Source organism: Ascaphus truei, chromosome 3 (assembly GCF_040206685.1).
Source record: "Ascaphus truei isolate aAscTru1 chromosome 3, aAscTru1.hap1, whole genome shotgun sequence".
Classification (NCBI taxonomy): Eukaryota; Metazoa; Chordata; class Amphibia; order Anura; family Ascaphidae; genus Ascaphus; species Ascaphus truei.
Genome location: NC_134485.1, coordinates 35,330,271 through 35,339,897, shown reverse-complemented (window position 1 = coordinate 35,339,897; position 9,627 = coordinate 35,330,271).

The following is a 9,627-nucleotide window of genomic DNA, read 5'->3' as shown; positions in this document are numbered from 1 at the left end:
GACCATCTTTGCACATTTCTACAAAGAGCCTGGTAACACAAATGAGGAATATGGAATAATTATATTGTAAAAATACATAAGGAGTTTGAGCTCTGTAATAAAGATGTGAAATTGATATTACATTTATGAAGCTGAAGTATAAGCATATGGGCTCTTAACAAAATATTTCACAGTAAATTAAAAGAAAAGGTGAAAAACTACAGTATGAAAATGTGAAATGAAAAGATGACAGAGTGAAACAAGCTGGCATTTAAATCTTTAGCACCTGGAAAGTATATACTTTACTAATGGACTTAGTGTATAATTGTGCTTTAAAGCTGCAGTTCAAGCAATATCCTACGTGTGTGTGTTTGTTTTTAAAATAAATCAGTTCTGTACTATGAGAAAATACTTTTAGCATTTAAACAAAAAAATGTTAATTACATTTTTAATGTATTCTAATTTAACAATCAATTTTTGTTTCTACATCAATCATTTACAACATCACATCCCATTCCTCTTCTGAGACAGGCTCTGGCACACCCCTTTTGCCCTCTCTAGCAATGCACCAATTGTATTTAGTGCCTGCCTGATCACATGATCTTCCACACAGAACTTTGCATCATGGGGAATCTTCTGCAGCCCTAACAGTGATTTAAAGAACTCCCAGCCGAATCTTCAGCGATCGATTACCAGGGAATGGATCGATCGGCAACTTAGCTAATCACTTGTCAGTGTGTAGATTGTATTGATGCACATATTAAACGTAAAAAAAAGCTTGAACTGCAGCTTGAATATTTCCTGTGTGCAAAAATACCCTACTGTATCAAGAGTTAGATATCTTCTCATTCAGATTGTTGAACGCAACAAAAAAAACTCCTCCAAGAAAATATTAATCTAAAAAATATTCATATTATGTCAAGATACTCTTCTAGATGTTGTCGGAAACTCAAATGCCAGTAACAGCATAATAAGCATAGAGTATCACTGCATGAGATGCTTTACATGCCAATATCACCAGTCACTGATCCTGATGTGTTTGTCAGCTCCAGAAAACCATATCCTAATTTTCCCATTTCAGTGTGCACTGATTGGTTATGTAAAATGATACATTTAATTACTTTATAATTACCAAATGACAGAAATTATAATTGGAAAATCTGCAATGTAAAGGTCTAATTTTCATAATAGGACTTATTGAAGGAGTTCCAATGTAAAGCTCTTTCGGTATTGTTAGAGATCCTTTTTATTTGTAATTTATTTTATGTATGATTGGGAAAAGACAGGTGCTACATAGATTATTTCTGATGGTAAAGAATGTGGCTAGTTTCAGTAGATACTATTACAATGAGGTTATTTGAAGTAAAGAAGTGTGGCTAATGCTAAAGTTAGATTTAAGGATAAATGATATGACAGACAGCTATCTTGGACTATCAGTGACAAGCTTTGATCATAGATTTCCAATGTTAGACAAGGTTGCTTTGCATATCAATAAACCGCTATTATGCCAGATAGACAAAGTTATAGATCCATATAGAGAGACACGTGATACCATATTCAATCATAATAATAGAATGCTCACAAGGGAATTATCTATGTATAATAACAGACATAGATTAGTTCTCTAAGACACAGGAAGATAATACCAGGGTAAGAATCCAACAGGACAGAACATTTCAAGCAGATAAAAGAACAGATAGCATGCAACCTCTTTGAAAAGTATATGACACTTGATATAAACTACCATATATCTGCTATGCGTAAGTAATAACTTCGAATAAATAAACGTGATTGTTGTGTGCTAAACCGTATGCGGAATTATCTTGGTAAGATATCATGTATTGACGACGATTCAACAAGTATCGAACGGAAAGATAACAAAAAGCAGGTTGAGGGCTTTACCAGAGCAGCACAAAACATTAAGAGGCATGTTACGTCATTACAACTGTATGCATGAAAGGCCCAATTGTCTTCCAAATGAATGAGACTAACAAGCTAATTATCATGATACATTCTGTACCACAATATCTTATTATTGAAACATATTTCTTTGTTTAAGATGACTATCCATGCTTTGAACAAGAAATACTTATAGGATTGTTCAGTGAATGGCCATAACCGATCATTAACAGCCATTCATTTGAATGACAATTAATGGCGACTACTGGCTAGAAGTGTCGTGTTTTAAGAAACACAATAAATATGACATGCTGGCAGGCAGTGGTGAAAGGAGGCGGTGTATATTTGAATTGTCTGTATGATTGTAATGCACTCTCTGACTAAATCTATATTTTTCACCTGCACAACTTTAATTACATAAACTTGCAAATTGAATGAAATAAGTGGTAGGCACATTTAAACACTGGGAACTCTAACAATAACATCTGAAACAGCTATAACCTAGAATCTCACAGATCAGGAAATATGTGAATATTTTGCTTCATTTTGACTTATTTATGTCTTTAGAAATGAATTGATCACTGGCAATGCTAGGGTCAAAAAGCAAATGAACTTTGTGTGTCGGCACAGATTAGGGCTCATAAAATATTTCGGGTTCCCAGAACATCTGTAGCATATACTACCTAATTTTTCTTCAGCTGCATCTTATGTTCTTGATTTGGAATGCACAGCACTATTAACGTCAACCTCATTTAAAGCAGCAGTGCGCGTCATTTTACCCATTCTCATGTGGTTTTGTCATTTTAAAAGCTGATACTCTGCTCAGGAGATAACGCATTTAAAGAATTCTTCAGGTCAAAATTGGACCTCAGTGGAGTCAGTAGGTTGACATACTAGCCTTATAAGGTAGAGCAGTGTTTGCTAACCTTTTTTGTTTAAGGAAACCTATAATTATATAAATGCGGGACCCAAACCCTCTCTCTAATAGCGCGTCTGAGATCAGATGCATTGTAAGTGTAACCTTCCTCTTAAAGGGTTACTAGAAGCTTGGAGGGTATCAGATACCAGCCGCTGTTGCCATGGGATCATGATATCACGGAGAGTATATTACCAGGGTCACCGACAGGGAGGGACAGCCAGGACTGCTGTCCTGGGCCCGGTCAGTCATGGGGGTCTACCCTCTGCCTGCATGCTAGTTTATTTCTTGCACCTGCGCAGGCAAGGAGGGCCCTCCCCTTCCCCAGGCCCCCTTGCAGGGCCCTCCCCTTTGCTGGACAACACCGATCTGGAAGGGTGTTGCTTCCCCTCATACAGAGATAAAAGGGAGGGTTCACAGTGTAGTGTGGGACCTGCATTCATTTTGGTTATACCTTGAAGTGGTATGCAGGCTTATGACGCTTTGGCCAAAGGGTTTAACTAAATAACCAAGTAAATATTATTATTATTGAAGCAGCCACCACCCAAAGTCATTGATTAATGGTATACCCATCGGCCAGTTTCTTCGCCTTAGAAGGAACTGCAGCACTAACGAACAGTTTGAAGTACAGTCTGTAAGCATGTCCAGGCGCTTTCATGAAAGGGGCTACAGTAAGAGGAACATTAAGAGAACTTATAAAAGAGCAAAATACACATCCCGCAGTGAATTGTTGACAGAGAAAGCACCAAAACCGAATAATAGAGTGGTATGTTTCATTGGCACGTCCAACAAACTGGGCATCAAGCAAGGGCAATACTTCACAAACACTGGCATGTCTTGACAGCGATGCTCATATCAAGGATGTACTCCATACCAACCCATGTATGGTAAGCAGGCATGCAAAGAACATCAGAGACATGTTGGTTCATAGCCACTTCAACGAGATACAGACCAGAACATGGTTACCACCCAAACTTTTAGGATCATTTACGTGTAATAGGTGCAAAGCCTGTCAGTACATGAAGATAACAAAAGAATTCACAAACTGGGATAAGTCCAAATCCTTTCAGATCCGTAAATGTATTAATTGCCTCAGTTCAGGAGTTATATACCAAGGAGTTTGCACCTCTGGCAAAATTTACGTTGACAAAACAAAGCGCCCACTGAAAATAAGAGTTCTGAAACATATAGGTATAATCCGCAAAATTGTGGATAAACCACTTGCCAGACACATTAACAACTGCCACCAAGGTGACCTCACAGCCATCACATTCCTGGGTATCGACCAGTTGCAGACCTAGAAGGGGTGATTGGGACACCATGCTCCTTCAAAAGGAATCTAAGTGGATTTATTCACTGAAAACACTCTTACCAAATGGCTTAAATGAAGGCTTCCTTTTCACCCCCTTTATCTGAATTAAAGCACCTCTGCTCAATTTACCTTGACTGGAATTGATTGTGTACAGATGCAGCAACATCTCTCTTCCGCTCTTACATATGGCAATTGGTATGTATTATAATCAGTTTTATACACCTCTTTATCTCTCTAGATCTGAAACTGGGGGACTATAATCCTGGCATCGAACACTATAAATTGATTTGTAAGTGGTAGTTCTGTATCCACTTGTAGGGTCTTTCTTATAGACTACCCTTCTCCCACAACATGGCCGAAAATGATCATACTGTAAATAATTAAAATAATCAGCATACTTACCCAATCACTCTAGAAGAAGGAGTCATCTACCTTCTTGTGCCAAACTTTATTACACAATTAGGCACATTAATATGCATTCTAGACACACTGAGTTTATTTACAAACTTTACCCCTCTAAGGCTACCTCACCAATAATCATATACAGGTGGGTGGTCTCACTAGTTTGCTATCACCTTAGACTGTATTTGTTGCCACCCACATATGCTATTCAGTGTATTTTACATGCCTTACAGACATGTACACAGTGTGGAGCACATTGGGCGCTCTAGACCAATAGGATTGCGAGATGCCGCTATAAAACCTCACCTTTTGCTATGGGACACCCCCTTCTCCCCTTACCCAGCCTTGAAAAAGCGTTTAGTTATGCGAAGCGCGTGCATCGGCAAAATCCTTCACGGGCACGCGCAGGGCAGATTGTCTGACTGCAGCACTTCATCCGCACTGCGATCAGCTGTAGGTCCCTGCTCCCGCTCGAGGGAGACTGTATACGTTACCGAAACGGCCATATAGCACTCTCCGTTGCAGATTGTGTAAGGGTAACATTGTTACAACGCATTTACATGTGTAGCCCTTGTTTATACATGGGCAGCAGCAACTACTAAGACTATACCCAGTCTCTTAGTTCTAGCCCATTCATTAATATGGGCTCTGGGTTAGTCTGGTAATCACACCATTCAGCATTACTTTGCCACTGAACAGGATTAGTATCTCAAGAGTCATTACTAGCGCATCCCCTGTATGTACAATGGGGCTGCATTATTATCTTACACTATACCCAGTTCCTTTTTAAGTTCTAGCTCATTCATTATATGGCTCTGGGTTAAGGTTGGTAACGTTATTTTGCTCATAAGAGGCTATATGTACATATCAGGATTCTTACCTACTGAAGATATGCCACAGACTAGCATCACTGTTACCATTAGCTGGTACACATGTTGCAGATTGTTATCTTAGTTGTACAACTGTTAGAGTTGTTGATTAGTTCTACATAGGGATTACACTATATGTATCTAGCATCTGGCTCATCATCCACTAGTCAGTTGTGGACTTCTTTAGTTTCAGGCACTGACAGACTCTATGCCTTCCAAGCATATAGCTGGTAATCACACACGTGTGTTATATCCCACTAACAATTCACTTTTATAAGTGTATATCTGGTTTAGTGACACCAGTGTGGGTTTATAATACCTTTGAACACAACATATTTTATATTTTGCCCCTCCGCACTTATTACTAAGGGATTATTGCAACATATATTCTATTAGTGTCAATTGATCCAATTAACTTTTATAACTATTGATCCAGGGTGCCACACTACACCCGACATAGGATCAGCAGTGTGCGTCCATTATACTGTATGTCTATTTTAACATTTATGACCATTAAAGTTTAAGTTTTAAATTTGACATTAATCATTCAGGTTGGGTGTGTGAGTGCTATCTGTTTGGTACTTTTTCTCTCAGAATATCATATTTACCTTACCCATCAGCACCCCTCCCCCATACTAATTGACTACATCGCGCTGAAGCGGGGCACTCTCACTGTGTTCTACGCTGCATACCGTGGTAGCAACGCTGTAAAAAATGGCAAATTAAAAACCCTGGTGATTTTTTTCTATCAGACTTGACTGCATGAGGCCCAATGTGTGCTCTTTAATGACAAAAAGAAGCCTTCATGTCCCTGGGGTCAGGCACTTGCACGTAAGTGCGTACCTAACCAACATCATCTTTTCATGTTGCATGAACTTGCTTCACTATTGTATTTTTTTATTTTTATTTTTGGAGGTGCGCTTCCTGAGCTTATTTCAACAAGATCTGGGAACAGTTCTTTCTTCAAGCAGTACCCAGGTTCACCAATTTATTTCGTTTAGACACTTAGTTATTTTAAGCGCTTCCTTTTTGTGTTGCCTTTAATTACAATACCAGAAATAATGAACACAAGAGACACACAGTATGCGGTTTTTCACTGTTTTATGGATCCTCACATGACACCAAATAAAAAGTAACAGGGTTGATAGGACATGCTTGCAAGTAGAAATGTCCATGAAAACTAATGAAATGTTTATTGGTCCCCAGGTACTAAGGGAAGTTTGGGAAAGTGAATTCCACAATGTGACATTATCTGTAGTATGGAACCAGGGAGAGAACATACAGGTATTATGTTGCTGCGAATATCAGAAAGGATTTAGCCAGTATCACAATAGTATAATAGTATCCCAGAATCAGACACTTCAGAAAAGCGGTGTCTTAATTATCTAAAAATACAACAAAAGGGAGTGGCAGTGTGGTGGTTCAATGGACTTAAACCTTAGGATATACTGTAGCTAGCTGGGAATACAAAGATAACCATACACAGGCTACTGACGGGCCAACGAGTATTCTAAAACTTGCCTTAAACTAGCCAGGTGCATGCTGGGTACATTTCAGTGACATTTCTGCAGAGGCTAATGGCCCATCGGATTAACACAGCAGGGGTCCCTGGTAGTCCCATTCAGTTTGAATGGGACTGCCAGGGACCCCCGCTGTTAATCCGATGGGCCATTAGTCTGTCTGCAGAAATGTGTGAAATGTTGCCGCATGTCCCTGGGTCTTTTTGGTAATTGCCACTGGTTTGTTTTAGAATAACCGTCAGCACTACAGTACAATAGACCTACATATATTGTAAGTGGGTTTGGTTGTAGGCTTAAAATATTTTGGGCAAAGAATTGAATTAAATGACCCTTGCTTATGAGAATTCTAAACAGTGAATAGATGCTGCATGGTGTAGACTGTTCCCAGTCCAGATAAAGATAGTTCCAGAAAAATATCAGCTCAATCTCAGAACAAAAGAAAAATAAATATGGAGAAGTTAAAAAAAAATATATATATATATATATATATATATATATATATATATATATATATATATATATATATATATAAAGCTTTCACAATTTTGGTGAGATATGCACTTCCATGAAGTGCCCAGACCACACGTATCTTTAGTGTTTCTTTTCTTGTGTTGGCAGTCTCTTCATGGAATATTTATATGTGGATTAAACAGAGCAGCCTCATAGTGCAAATAGGAAAAGAGGTTTATAAAAATGTAAAACAGGGATAAATCCTAACAACTCAGACATTGCCAGTTCCTTTAACCTTAGATACAGGACTCTGCAACCAGGACAGCAGAAAATCCCTTCCTTTCGTGTGGCTGTATCAGTCCCCGCCGCCGCCTGATGTCACTTCCAGGATTTGCCGTCCGTTCTGGATTCCGATCCTCTGTCACCCTACGCGTTTCACAGGGAGTTCCTGCTTCCTAGGGGGGTTGTGGTTACAGTCCATGTATGCCAGTATTTATAGCCCTCTCCATTAACCGTATCTAGTTAATTGTTATTGCGTAAAACGGAGGGAATTCTAGCACGTTATAACAAATGCAAACAATTTTACTATCAACAACATATGCTCTTTTTTCCCCCACATATAAACATTCCATGCAGAGACTGCCAACACAAGAAAAGAAACACTCGATACCTTTAAGTACCTGTGGTCTGGGCACTTCATGGAAGTGTCTATCTCACCAAAATTGTGAAAGCTTTATTATTTTTTTTGCACATACTTCACCATATTTATTTATTTTTTCTTCTGAGGTTGAGCTGATATTTTTTCTTGAACTATCTTTATCTGTACTTGGTAACAGTCTACATCAGGGGTGTGCAAACATCTCCATGCGCCCCCCTTCCTCCTCTCCCCTCCGGCTCGCGCTCCCCTCCCCGTGCGCTGCCCCGGCGTCAAAGGATGTCGCGGGGTGGTGTGACGTTACGTTGCCATAGCAACGTGACGGCACATGACCCCGCGGCATCATTTGACACCGGTTGCCATGGAGACGCGTCGTTGGAACCAAGGTAAGGTTACCAGTTACAGAGGACTCACGCGATCCCTGGCATTTATTTTAAATGCCTTCAGGGAAACACGGGGCCTCTAACAACCGCGCACTCCCCCGACAATCTAGCGCCCCCCACTTTGCGCACCGCTGGTCTACATCATGCAGCATCCGTGCACTGTTTAGTTTAGAACTGTAGAAATCCCTTCGCGCTAGTTTTTTGTTTGTTTTGTAATCATTTGTTATTCGTATAGGATAGCGGCTTCATCACTTTGCACTTTTTACTTGTTTGTAAAATCCTACACTGTTAGATCATAAAGTAATAATGGTTATTTTGCACAAGTAGTATTTTGGAATAATGGCGAGTAGCCATTTCTTCTTTTTTTTTTTTTTAAATAGGGAATTTAGAGGATTTTATGTAGAGAAAATCTTAAAGAAAATCTTAAGGATACATTAGTCCACAGCCACTTCAGTGATCCCTGAAGTAGCATCTAGCTATGAAACGCGTAGGATTATTGCTTTTATTGGTACCTTTTATGCTTACTATTTTTATCCTTTAACAGCTTTGTTTCTTAGTTATTAAGATACATCTTTTTCTGCCGTGTATCCGTAATTTACCGCTCGGGTGTCTCCCGTTGGAGGTACGCCCCTTGTGTGACGTCACACGTATGTGCGTAACGGAACGTCACTGTTAGCTGACGGACTCTCAGGCACAGACGCCTGAACACGCAACTGTATCCTGGAGCATTGAGACATTGTTCAGTGGACTCAGAGACTTTGTCCCGAAACACACATAGTGTGTCTCTTTGGAATAAGAACTTCCTCACTACCACCACGAAGGTGACAACGGAGTTCCTGTAACACGTGATTCAGAGACGACCTGGATGCTGGTGACAAGCTACAGCCACGGAGTCAGATGACATCTGAAGAGTGCTGAGGTTCACTTACCTGGGGGATCTCCTTCTATCGTCTACCCTGATGCCAGCCGTGTGGTAACTTGTGTATTGACACACGAAATGCTTATGTTCTATTGCTTTGATGTACGCAGAATACTTACCCTTTTTTTATACTAAATATGTTTTGATATACTTCACTATTTGCGTTTTGTGCTTGTTTTTGTCTTTTGACTTCAGTGAGGATGCGCCTAGAACGTGGTTGCCCCCTAAACCAAAGGGGTCGTTCAGATGTGGAGGTTGCAAGGGGTGTCAATACATGCTTGTCACAAAGGAGTTTACGAATTGGGACAAGTCTAAGACTTACA